Source organism: Talpa occidentalis, unplaced genomic scaffold, assembly GCF_014898055.3.
Source record: "Talpa occidentalis isolate TD23 unplaced genomic scaffold, MPIMG_talOcc4v2.1 talOcc4.3, whole genome shotgun sequence".
In the NCBI taxonomy this organism is placed as follows: Eukaryota; Metazoa; Chordata; class Mammalia; order Eulipotyphla; family Talpidae; genus Talpa; species Talpa occidentalis.
The window spans coordinates 105,358,045-105,371,824 of record NW_023603184.1 but is presented as its reverse complement, the minus strand read 5'-3'; the positions used below and the strand labels follow the sequence as shown (position 1 = coordinate 105,371,824).

At 43.8% G+C, this 13,780-nt stretch overlaps 1 long non-coding RNA gene across 1 annotated transcript in view; it reads left to right on the top strand.

Annotated features, from left to right (window-relative positions):
* Positions 1 to 2,326: 2,326 nt before the first annotated feature.
* Positions 2,327 to 13,780, top strand: part of LOC119254788 (uncharacterized) — a 48,561-nt gene continuing 37,107 nt past the window's right edge. The window contains exons 1-2 of the long non-coding RNA XR_005127355.2: positions 2,327 to 2,414; positions 12,245 to 12,400. This is a non-coding gene — a long non-coding RNA (uncharacterized LOC119254788). The remainder of the gene's footprint in view (positions 2,415 to 12,244; positions 12,401 to 13,780) is intronic.

Below are 13,780 nucleotides of genomic sequence, written 5' to 3'. Positions count from 1 at the left end.
AGATTCAATCAGTTGCAAGGGAGTCTAGAGAGAGTTGTTAAGAAAAGGATGATGCACAACACAAAGAGCTTAAAAAACTAAGACTAGGTGGTGAAGGAATTAATGAAAAGACATTTGAGAACTTAATGATTGCCTTTAGACATTATTACAGGGAGGATATTGATAGGCTGTTTTTAATTTCTGCAGAGCCCTATCAATTGACTTAAATTAAAATAGAAGTTATGAATAGAAGATATATGAAACTCTCCTACCTTCAATGTAGACCTGAGAAGTGTAAAAACACTTTAGAAAGGATGAATGAGGAGTTCACTTCCTTAGAAATGGTAATGAACCAGGCACTTATTTTTATTTGCAGTTGTTTGGGGACCCGCCTATTTGGAGGCAGGTGTGTGCTCTGTGGGGTCTGAGCTGACCCTCACTATAATTGTGTTTATGGTTAATATCACCTTGAATGCTAGAAAGTAGCAAATGCCACTGCAGTTGCCATGCCGTCTTAAATCCGGGAAGGGGCCCTGCTGTGGCAGAAGGGTGGTGAATAGAAAGCAAATCAACTGAAAGATCATTTCAGCGCAGAGGTTGCTGGCTTACTTGAGTAAGTGATTTATGACACAATGTTTTTATTTGCTCTGGCATTACAGGGATAAATTATTGAGTGCTAATTGTATGTTGATAAGCTGTTCCTGCTTAAATTTATTCCTTCCTCGGTTTGTGTTAATTGGGGCATATTGGAACAGAAGGAGAATTGCCCACTTACTGCCTGGTTTGGTTTACGCTGTTGCTAAAATGTTGTAATTGTATCTTCACAGTTATTCATGCTAAGTGAATAGGGAGCTGCTACCCCAGAACTTTTTTTTCCTTCCTCCCATTAACACATATTTCTTTTTCTCCTAAATGAAATGTTAAAGAATAATATCTCTTCTATTTACTTGTTCAAGTTTACTTAAGTTGTAGCAGAAGGTAGGGTCAGAGGTGGCCTGGCAGAAGGCTGGGAAATGTTAAATGCATATTTTATCATTTGAAATTTAAATCCTTTAAGATAAAGCCATCATGGGAGAGGGGGAAGAGGGCAGGATACCAAGTATTTCCTGCCTAGGTGGCTTTCTCACCCTCTCTCTCTCCCTCTGGTATGAAGAGACTTGAATGGCAATGGCAGCCTTAAGAATCTGTGTGTGTCCTGTGGATATCTGGATGTTTGAAGGTCGTGGTGGTAACCACCAGATATTTGGGTTACTATCTCTCTAGGGTCTCTATATTTAGAGTACTTTAACTCTAGGGAATTTAAGCAAGTTCAGATTTCAAGAACCTAATACAGATGTAAAACAGAAATGGCCTGCAGGATTATAACTAGAAAAGACAGATTGAAATTAAACTAAATCAGCAAAGCATGCATAGGAAATAGTAATATTCCACATAGCCGCACCAGATTCAGGGGTATCCATAGGAGTTACTACATAGGCCCTAAGGGAGACTTGTAAATTCTGATTCAATATATAGACCTCACCTTCTGTCTTGGTTTTATGATTCTGCTAGTTGTGAGTAGGTGTACACCTGGCTGTAAACTAGAGAGAGGTGGACCCAGCCGGTGCCAGGAGCTCCTGGGTATGTCAGGGATATGGGCACTGCCCTCCACTGGCCTTTTCCTGGGATTCATACTAACCCTCTTCCACCTCTCCATCCTCTGCTGGAACTCCCTCTTCCAGTTTTGTTCTCAGATGTCACATAGAGTCTCTTTCTTCTGGTTAAACTTCATCAGATCAAAGTAGTAAAGAGCTCCACTGCAGTCATCTATCAAGCAACCTTCCTCAACAAGGTAGAAAGAATCTCATTGTCCTCTGTGGAGAAAAGAGTTGAGTTAAGGATTAGGTGAATGTAGTTACCTAAAGATCCACTTTGTAAGTTCCAAAAGAACCTTCTAATTGGGTGGTTTGCCTAATAAATTACCCCAGAGGTATGGATTGTGGGGCAGGGTCAAGCTGAAATTTCAGGGGCCAGCTCTAGTTCACTTATAAAGCCATTTTGCCCATTAGTTAGTTAATTAAAGCAGGGGTCATAATTGCAGGAAGATTGCTTAAAATGTCACTGTTTCCATGATGAACTTCCTTGGGGAAGGAAAATCAGCCTTGCTTTGGCAGTCCTAGTCCTGTTGCAGTATCTCAGGTTCTACTAAAGCATACCATGGTGTCACCATCCTTAGGATCATGGGAAGTCATGGAAAGAGCAGAGAGGAGACAGAGCCCACATTCTAGCTTGGATTATGCTATTGACAGGCTTCCTTCTGCCCTGTTCCCAGAAATCTGAGGACCTATCAGGGAAGATTCTGGAACCCATGGAGTTGGAACCAGGAGCTGGATCCTCTAGCAACAGGCTGGCTGAAGGACTGAGTCCTTGAAGAGAAGCTGGTCCAGCATTTGGAGGTAAAGTTGAGGGTCCATCCCAGAGGTGGGGAGCCAGGGTGAGGCCCCAGAGTTGGATGGATGTCACTGGAGAGATGGCTCAGTGTGCGTGATTAGTAGGTCCTTTCCCAGGTTAGTCTCCAGGCTTTGGTCACCAAGATAAGCCAGGGGTCACCAGTAGCTTTAGATTGAAGGTTGGAAGCTAGAGTGAGAGGGGAATTTGGGGCAATTTGGAGAATTCTGTGACAGCATAGGTAGTTCTGACTCCATCAGGCTGAACATTGACAAACGCCTTTGGCTTTCCTGGCAATTCTAAACTTTCTTGATTTGATTTTCTGCCTCAGACTGTGGTGGCTAAGATAGGACGGGTATACATTTTGCCCAAGATCTTGCTTCTCAAAGCATGGTTCCTAGCCTCACCTGGGAACTGATAAGAAATGCAAATCTGTGAGCACCACTCTGGGCCATGGAATCAGAATCTTTGGTGATGGGCCCAGGAATCTGTGTTTTAACAAGGCTTCCAGGTAATTCTGATATATTTTGAGAATTGAGAAGCCCTGCCTACAGTAAAAAGGCTGTGTGGAGTAAAAGAATACAAAGGGCAGTAAAAAGTAATGTTTAAACTGACAATTATCAGTCTGGAGACCTTGGACAAGTGACTGTTCCTCTTTGCCTCAATTTCCTTGATTCTGAAATGAGTGAATCTGCTTCCCAAGGTGGTTGGTAAGCTCCAGGGAGATAGAACAGAAAAAGCCTGTATATAATACCTTGCCTGGTATTTAGTGGGGACTCAGTACATTTTGCTTAATAGTCCTATGATTATTACAGGAACACTAGGTGTTTCTAGCCCTGGTTTCCCACCAAGTGTGTTCCATGCCCGTCCTCATTTACTCTGACTTTCTCAGAGTTTCCAAACAGTGCTATTCAAACCTTGCAGCTGCTTTGGGGCGAGTGCTGAGGGACTGTGCAGGGCCTCCCGAGCACCGCGGAGAATGCCAACCCTTCCCTGGTCTGAATCTTACCAAGACCTCAAGACAGAATGAAGCTATGTTCGGTCCTACGGCACTCTGTGGGAAGCAGGTTGTGGGAACCTCACATTGAGCCAAAAGTCATGGTCCACTAACATCAAGCACGAATCTCCTTAGGCAGAGCGGGGGCCCCAAGTGTCAGTATTGGGATTATCCTCAAAAATCCAAAGTGTCTGGCTATATTGGGTTAGATGATCGCACCCGGCTGTTCCTTGTGGCCGCTGCCACCAGCATTCCTATGGTCACGTTCAGAGCTGAAGGCCGGGCCCCTCTCCCCAGCAGCCCATCGCCGGCCTCTGCCTCACAGAACACAGACACAGGAGTGGCAGGCTGGAGCAGCAGCTGCCGCCGGCTCCCTCGAGGCCGCTTTAATGTCTCCCTGGAGGCCAGCCCAAGCATGGATGAGCCTTGGAAAATTAGTGAGCAATTCTGACTGGTTTAATTTTTCTCTCCTAAGAACTTGAGAGACCATGTCCTCTTAATCATCTTTTGAGAAGAAAGACAAGAGATAAGAGAGACATTCAAGAAAACACAAAGCAATTAATCTGTTCATTCATGTTTGGAAAATGACTGTGCTCTGAGTACATTCATGCCTTTATTCTACAAATGTTTGGGTGTTTTAGGGGAGGGTACCCACTCAGCATGGTACACTGGGGATATACAGGTGAATTAGGAACTTTTCTGCCTTCAAGAATTCTGCAAGTGGTGGAGAGGAAGGGCCAAGGGGACTACATTTAGTGAGCATTTGCTGTGTGCCAGGCTCTGGGCTAAGGGCTCACTCCTTGGAAGGTCTTTCTTCTTACTCCCATTCTATAGATGAGGACATTGAGGCTTAGGGACTGGCTTAGAATCACACCTTTGGGAAGTGTTGGGGCTTGGTGACACCAAGCCAGATCTTCCTTTCTTCACTCTATCATGCAGCGTCTGTGGGCATGTATTTATGCATCTCTGATGTGAAGAACAATTGAGTATCATGAGAAGGTGCATATTCAGAGAAACCCTGGCAGCCTGGAGGGAAAGGAGTTGCTCCTGGTTACCGTGTGGGCCTTGACAGGAGGGCATGCATGGAGGGAAGTTTGTAGAGGAAAGTTCCTGAGCAATGACAAAGGGAAGGCTGGGTGAGGGGATGGATAGGACAGATGGCCCTGACTGGCCTGTCTGTTCCAGCATGGCTCATGGGAGTCCACTGCAGGGAAGCAGAAGGACCAAGAACCCATTACTCCCTGCCTGGCCTCGCCCTCAGCATGATCCTGACTGGTAGGGCCTTCTAAGCAGGACTGGATAAGCCAGGACAGAACCTGAAGTGCACTTTGCCCTTCCAGATAAGGGTGCAATCAAACTTTGTCAATATTACCCTTGGTTTCATTTTTATCACATCACTTCCCTTCCAACCCATGTTTATGAAGTGCCCATGTGGGAATGAAGTACTTGGCATGCCATCAAACTCTGTATGTATTACACTTAGTTTCCTCTTTATCACACCACTTCCCTGCACACCCACATTTAGGGAGTGTCTGCATGGGCATGAAGTCCTTGGCATTCAGCTCAGAACAGACCCGGGGGCGTTAACACCTCTCCTCTCCCATCCACTGTCCTTGTCCTTACTGATTCTTAGCAGCCACCTCCTGCAACGTTACATGAGAGTGTCATGAAGGAATTAGCACTTTAGAAGGGAGGGGGCCCACGTGCTCTGATGTGCATGATTTCATGTACTCCCACAAGGCGGTGCAATGATTCCCATTAAGTGTGAAGGACCCAGCAGGAGAAAGTAGAGCATTCCTTTTCCAAAGCTGGTGCCCTAGGAGATAAGGGGCCTATTGACAGGTTTCTGGGTACAAATACTAATCTGTGATAAATATAACTGATTTAAGTTAATGGATTATGTTAATCAATTATGTTAATCAATTAAAATTTAAACAACTCATACTGCCAAAGTTGATATAGTATGGTAAAAAGACAAAGAGGACTGGACATTAAAGTTCAGATAGTCCTGGATAAAAATCCTGACCCCTCCTAATCTTTCAAGGTCAGTTCGCCTACCCCACTAGCCTTTCTTTCTTTAGCTATAAAACCAGAACAATGGCACATGCCCTGCAGGGCTGTCAAGTTAAGTGATACAATTTAAGTGTGACATGTACCTCTGTGCCAAATAGTCTCCTCTCCTCTTCTTTGTCTTCTTCCCCAGCCAATGCCTGCTTCCAGATTAACTGCTTTGGAGCAGGAACACTGACCATTTTGATCAGCTAGACAAAGACTGCTATTTTGTGTAGTGGAGACTGCTCGGATACCCAGACTCCTGTTTCACAGCCAGCACAGGGTGTGAGGGCAATTGGCATGGAGGCCCAGCTTTCCTCCAAGAATGCCACATACCTGAGTCTGCACGGTCCTTTGAAATTGCCACGTATCATGATTTTGGGACCTGTGGAAGTTTCCTGTGGCAGAGATTGGCTAGTTGTTCACCAAACATTCCCCCTTTCCTCTCAGCTTGAATATATTTCCCACCCTCCTTCACATCAGATGACTATGTGATTGGGTTCTGGCCAATGGATTGTAACAGGGTGGTCTCCAGGAAAGGGGGAGGTTCCAGGTTTCCTGCCCCACCCAAGAGAGGGTGGAGCTGAGCAGGGAGAGAAGATGCAGAGGAGACTGAGGAAGGAAGGAAGCAGGATGGGGAGACAGAAGGAGACCTGGAGGAGGCACATGGGGCCGAGAGACACGTGAAGAAACTGCTCTTGCCTTTTGGTCGTGGACTGGGTGACACAGATGTGGGTGAGAGACCCGTGGGGAGGTGACAACGGCAGTTTTTGTGTTAATTTTGATTTTGCTCTTTTCCGTCCAGGCTTGTCTGGTTGTTTCTTAATCTTTTCTGTGGGTCCCCACTGGAAGATGCTTTAGACTTGGGGCAGGCTTTGGGGTCTTGCTCTGGACCAATTCTGCTTGGGTGGACTTTTACCCACGAGGGGACGGGTAACTTTGGGTGCTTGATTTAGAAACTATATTCTTTGCCTTTTCTGTATTTTTTCCTAATTGTATTAAAGTTCCTTCCCATTAAAGTCTCGTATGTTTTGTGTTGATGGGGCGGATGGCAGAACCTATTTAGAGCAGGCAGGTTTGGGGTGCCCCTCTCTCTGCCCTGTAACAGATTTGGTGCCCAACGTGATTTAGGACAGAGCCATCCATGGTTAGCGCCATGGGGAAATTGGGCTTCCCTATGGCACTGGCTACCATAAGCGCAAATGTGATTTTTGGTTTCTCTAGTGTGTTTGTTTCATATGCAGATTTGCTGTTGAAAAACTGGCTTGGGCTTTGTGAAGATTCTGTGTGTCTGTGTGTAGATTGTTTGTAGTGACTTACTAAGAGATTTGTTTTTGTGGAAATTGTTCTATGCAACAGTTTTACTCAAAAGATTAGGTAGTACATTGGACCATGTGGCCAGATCAAAGATGGCATCTCAGGTCACTTGGCAGTTTCTTGTAAAATTCAGAGGTTCCTGTTGCTAGGACTTTGGACCTTTTTTTTTTTTTTTTGTGTCTCTGCTGTCTCATTAGCATTTCTAAAGGCAATAATGATTCTTCAGTGATATGTTGCTTTTTCTTCCACTACTTCCTGACCTCAGCCTGAGAGGTTTTGCAAGCCAACTGTGGAGCAGTTGTATTTAAATTAGCAAATGTATGCCTGGGTGTTAAGGAAAGAGTAGCCTTAAGCAGTAACTGGTAATTGCTGGTTGCCTTGATGGATTCTTGGAGAAAACTTGAATTTTTTGCCAAGTCTGGGTCAGAAAAATTAAAAAGCTTTTGTCTGATTCTGAAAGGATTTGCTGCTGGGCCAATCCTGCTTGGGTGGACTTTTACCCACGAGGGGACGGTAACTTTGGGTGTTGGATTTAGGAGCTATATTCTTTGTCTTTTCTGTATTGTTTCCTAATTATATTAGAGTTCCTTCCAGTTAAAGTCTCATAGGTTTTGTGTTGATGGGGCGGATGGCAGAACCTATTTAGAGCAGGCAGGTTTGCGGGGTCTGGGTTGCCCCTCTCGCTGCCCTGTAATAGGATGGTGGGTGAAAAGGATGGGGATGTGGGATGTAAGTGAAAAGCACAGCTTGGCTTTTAAGAATTTCCCACACAGCCTCCTCTCTTGTCTTATCTGTTGTCAAGTAGAGGATCCAGTGAAGGGCTCCAAGGCTATAGCAGAGGGAGAATCACTGGACAGAAGGGATGTGGGTCCCTAAACACTTGCTGTATGGTGCAGAGTATGCATTCCTCTGCACACCCACACTGGACGGTGAGTCAGATGGGAACTGTAACTGTGTAAAGCCTCTGAGATGTGGGGGTTACTTGTAAAAGCTATTAGCCTGCCCTAAATAATACATCCTGCTTTTCTGACTTACAGCAAGATATTTCTTACCATCATTAATACTCTTTCTAAATGATTCTATAAAATCAAATACCCTGGGAGGGGTAATATATTTCTTTACATTAGCATAAATTAATTTGTAAGCCTAACCTGCCAGGTCCAGATATATGGCACTGCTTTTGATCGCAGTTGCAACTGGGGTTGGGAGATGACTGGTAACTAATGTGGTACATTGTACAGTGTTTCTCAAAGTCTGTATTTAGAAATGTTAATTCTTGGGTCCCATCTCAGATCTGCTCTGGGAGTAGGGCCCAGCAATCTGTCCCACAAACCCTGCAGTGAGTCTAGTGCACTAATATTTGAGACTAATATTTAATATTTGAGGAAAACTATTAAGAAATGTAGAGTCCCCATCTGGGAAGATAAAGCAGAATGGGCTCACAGCAGTGGTCCCCTGTGGACCAAGGGGTCTGGGTGAAAGGGGCAAGGACACCCTACAGTTTTCCTTATGATTATCTCATTGACTGCAGCCCCAAATTTAAGAATTTGGTTTACTTCATAGAGAATTATTACATCTGCATTCTTAGTATTCATCTGGGAGAGCAGCCATAACACAATAACACAGAGTGGGTGTGATACTAAAGAGAAATCTATTTTCTTACAGTTCTGGAAGCTGGAAGTCCAATGCCAAGTTGTTGGTAGGATAGGTTTTCTCTGAGGCCTCTCTCCTTGGCTCTTGTATGGCGGCCACCTTAATGCTGCCTTTTCAGAAGGTTGTTCCTCTATGTACGCACACACCTGTCTCTTTGTCAAAGAGACACAAAGGGGTCTCTCTGTGTCCTAGTTTTCTCTCTAAAAAGGACGCCAATCATCTCAATAGCCTCATTTTAACTTAATTACCTCTTTAGAGGCCCTGTCTTCACATACAGTCACCTTCTGAGGTACTGGGACTTAGGTCTTCACATATGAATTTGGGGTGCAGCAATTCAGTCTATAACAACTACGGAATCTGGACTATTACTAGCTTCTGTGTGCATGTCCCTCTTGGAACTACCTAAAATAATCCTGAAGCCAAAATAGTTACATGCTAAATTTAACATGAAGTTTGGAGTAAAAAGACTGCTGCATTTTATTCTAATAGTGAAGTTAGAACTGCATTATTATTTTTGACAGTATGTTGATTGATTGAAACTAGATCCAGATAAAAGTAATGCAAAAATTAATGGGCTTTATTTTAAATAGAGCTTCTTATGTCTCTTGGGCAACTGGAACAGGTCAATTTGTGAATTAATGTAGAGTTTTTGGCAAGTAGGGGCTGTCAAACCACTGAAAGCTGGTGGAAACTTGCTTTTGTCCTGAGCTGGTGACCAGCTAATGCCATGGTAAATGAAAAAGTACTTTTCTTTATATTTGGGACTTTGGAAATAAACAGTATATATTTTTGTTAGGATAGAAAAATGAGTTCCTCTGAGATGTTTTTGAGTTCTTTTTGTTGGTAAGCTCTGGTAATAATCTTAAATAATGATTGAACAATGCAGCAGAAATTATATAAGTGGAAAGACAGAATGGCAAAAAATAGACAGGAACTTCTTAAACCTCGCTTCACAAGCACATATGTTTTTCCTAAGAGAAATCTTGAGCATCTCAGAGGACCACTTTCTTTCTCATTCCACATTCTCTATTCATGTGGGGCTCCCCTCTCTTCTGCTCCCTCCCCTTCATATTAACTAGCCAGGGTCACAGATTTGGTGCCCCGGCTGCCAGGGTGAGCTTTGCCATAACACTTTCAGATAGTCTAAACTTGGGGCAATTTAGCTGCCTTTAAACTCCCACGGAATGAACTTTCTTATCATTTGTTAACTGCCAGGGCAAAGTTCACTGGAAAACATTTTCACTGCTAGTCTGTGAAACAATGGCTGTTGAAGGCCTATGCATACTGGCATGTTACCCTGTGCTCAAAATATGCTTATGGGGCAAATTCTGATATGATTAATGTTGGCATCATTGAGCATACATTAGTGGAATTTGCATATATATATAAATTTGAATAATGTTCAAGGACATTAAATGATTTCAGATTTAATCTTGGTCATAATGGCTAGCATTTATTGAAGTATTATGCGCCAGACATTTTACTTAATAATTGAATCCTCACAACAGTTCTATGAACTAGGTCCCACTGCCACACCCATTTTACAGGTGAGGACATCGAGGCACAGAAAAGACCCGTAACTCATCCAAAATGGCACAGCTGGTTCCTCATCCACAGAATTGGGTGTGAACCCCAACAACTGACTGGGAACCTGTACTCTCGCACCCTGCACTGTGTGTTATGGTGGCTAAGCTCATGGGGCCAAGAAATGGTGTTGTCCTCCAGAGAATGGAGCTGAATGGAGGCATGTCTCTTAAGACATGGCTCTGGCAAGTGGATTATCATCCAAAAGTACAATTTGTGGGAGTTTGAAAACAAAGCGTGAGTCTGTGGGACCAGGATCACTGGCTGTGCCCCTGTCACTCTAGAGGAACTCTTATGCATGTGTACCTGTTGCATTCAACAACTATCTATTGTAGGGTATTTGCTGGTCCTCCCAAAACTTCCATCTTAAATGAGACATAGCCCCTGCTATGTCTAGAACATAGCAGTGGTGAGAGAGTCCAGACTTGAAGACATAATGACAGCATAATCAGACAGTACTGAGAATAGGCGCCAGAGTCAGGGACCTGGGCAAAGGAGACTGATAAAGAGGAGGTCCTGACTGAACTGAGTATAGGTGGGAAAGAGGGTGTGCCAGGGCACAGAAGGTTAGGGCACAGGCCACTGCTACATAGTGGCCATGATGACTGCTGACCCCCCAAGGTTGGGGGTTGGCCTTTGTCCTGGTGGGATGCAGAGTCAGCCAAGGTTTGCAAGCACAGCCCTACCATGATGACTTATTTGTTTTTCCAGCAGAATAAGGATGGATCGGTCCAACCGGAATGTAGATGATTCATGAATGAGTATTATTCTAGGAATAACCTTATGCTAAATTGGAGGAAGTGGTAGTCTAAGCGTCCCAGCTCCTCCTGGCTCCCTCACCTTTCCTACCTGTTTGCTAAGGTTTGGAATTTCACAGAGAATTTTTTCCCTTTGTTTAAGGACCATCTACTAACTCCCACCATCAGTTGGATAGATAATCTCATGAGTCACTTAAGCATAGCCACACTAGCCCACATGGGCATATTTCCTGAGAGTAGGTTTTGGTGAGCTATGGAAAGACATGCGAAAGGAGGAGAGCACACAGGAGTAGAATTGGGCATCTGAGTACATGGAGAATGTATAGCAGTAATTCAGTGTTAATTCAAGACTCAGCTTTTAAAGACTTAATTGTGAGAGACTATCCAATGACTTCTTAGTTGTAGACAACAGAATTCAGTCATGGCCAATTTAAGCACAGAAGGAATTCATTAAAAGATATCCTAGTAGCACACTGACTCTCCAGGAAGCCTTGTGAGCTGCTTGAGGCTCTGTCTGTGACCCAGAATGACGATGAAAATCACATTGTAGAAGTGGTCCAGCAGAGCCCCTCTGCTTCCACTTTGGGCATAGAGATGGCACAGGCACTACCAATGGTTCTGAAGATGGTGGAGTTGAATGACTCCACCAAATCTGCCAGATTGACTCTGGAAACTGTATCCCTTTATATTATAATGGATTATAGAAATGCTTCCACCTGTGACCTTTGCGGGGTCACGACTTCCCCTGCAAGGTTTAGCAGAAAGACATCTGATGGGTAAGAAAAGCTTGTGTGCTTACTCCAGTGTCTGGGACTGGAAAGGAAGGAAGTCCCCATACCTGAGGGCCAAGGGCTTTGATAGGACGGTGGGGGACGAACAGGATGACAAAGGCTCCACGCAAAGGGTAGTTTTTGCAGATGCTTCTGATGCTGCCTAGGAGTTTCACAGGACAAAGGAAATTATTTATTTTCTAACTTCTTTCTTTCGAGGTAACATGGGCTTATAACAGCTCTTTGGGTGTAAGATATTACACCACACCCACAACCAAGGCACCCACACCCACAGCTCTCCACCAGAGTTAATTATGTCCCTTCTACACCCTGCTGTCCATTCTCCCCCCATGGTAGGCATTTTAAGTCCTGCTCATAGCAATGCTGCTAAATATTTTAAATGTAGAGCCTTTAAGTTACTCCTCTTTCACTAGTCAAAAGCCTGTAGAGTTATGTCAAATAAGGAAAAGAAGTTGCACAGTTTTAAAATGAGGTTTATGCTTTAGATTTGAACTTAAGACTTTTCCCTTTCTGTCTTCGTCTTTTTTAAAGTGCTGTTTCTGCCACATTCTTCAAATCTAGTTAGGAATAATGCAACTAAGGCTTTCAAAAATATATTACGTAGCAAATAGTTTTAAGGATATGTTTTCTTATATGTCTAAGAATTGAAACTGTAGTTACAGCAATAAATTCTGACTCAATTGCAGAGTGGCTCAGCCAGAGGGGCATGTCATGTGACCATGATGACAGGCGTTCATTCATAATTTGATGAGATCTCCACCTAGAATCTGGCAGCCTGACAACCCAGCACCTGCTCAACCCCAGCAGTGAGGCAGGAGTTCCTCAGCAGTAAATGAAGGGTTGTGAGTATAGAGAGATGTTTTAACATTCACCAGTTCCTTTATTCTCATTGTTCGAGAATGTAAAATGGGCCAAAAAAATCTGTAAAGTATAAACCCATCTTTATATGACTATGCTTATGTTATAAATTCATATTTGCCGTGAGAACACTGAAAAGTGTAAGGAAGAATACAAACCAAGTGGCCACTTTCGCTAGGGGCTAGCATTTGAGGGATTGTTTAATGAGTAACAACGAATATATATTAGTTTTGTAATTAATATACAGCACATGGAAAGAAAACTTACTTAACCATTTAGGATTTGGTGAGGATTAATGAGACAACATAAAACAATTACCACAAGGCCTTACTTACATGTGGAATACACAGAAACAGAGCAAAGGGTCACTCAAAACCAAAACAATAAACTCTTAACATCAGACTGCAAAACTGAGGCAGCCAGAGTGGGAGGTGGTGGGGTGTGAATGAGGCAGCAAAGGGGCCAATGGGCCATGGCAGCGGATTGTTGGGGCGCTGGTGGTGGGCAGGGTGTGAGAGTATACATTTGTGGAGGTTTGAACTTACAACCCCTGAGACAGATACAAAGATGCAAACCCACTGTCTCTCAATAAACATAATTTGAAGGGAAAAAAAAGAGAGACAGACAATATTATAAAATGCTTATTGTAATCCCTGGCATCGAGTAAGCATTGAGAAATGCTAGAAATTATTATTTTGAATTCAGTTATTTGATCTTCCCCCAACTCTCAGACTAATGTGGCATATAGTAGTTGCACCCTTGCCTTCCTACACTATCATTTATTGCCGTCTACATTCCAGATGTTGTGTCATCTCTGAGGACACTGTGTGTTCTCTCTGTAGCCTACAGACTTTTGCACGACCAGTTCCCACTCTGAGAAATTTGACTCTCCTCACCTAGCTGACTGCTGGACACACTTTGGGTCTGTCAGGTGCCTTCACTGACCCCCAGGGACAGAGAGTCACCTGTCCTCTCTGGGCTGTCTGTCCCACGCAATACTCAGCACCCTGCTGGAACAGTCTGCCTGTGGGGCTGTGGCCATCGTCGTTGCAGCCTTAGAGCCTCACCTGTGAAATCAGAACCCAAGAAACATTGACGAGGTGGTTGAGTGAAGAAGTGGCAGCACTGCAGGACTGGCAGAGACCAGGCACTGCATGGCCGTGTCATGCTAACTGCTTGGGTTATCTACATGCCGTGTTTTCACCTCTCAGGTTTTTGCAAATTGGAAATAGACTAAGGTGTTGCTGCCTTTTAGATGATTAATTTGTTCAGATTATCATATAATGTCCCTCCAATTTAGAAGTTATTAACTCGCCAGAACAGTTAATAACTACTCTTTATTAACTTTCTGCATATGTACAAAC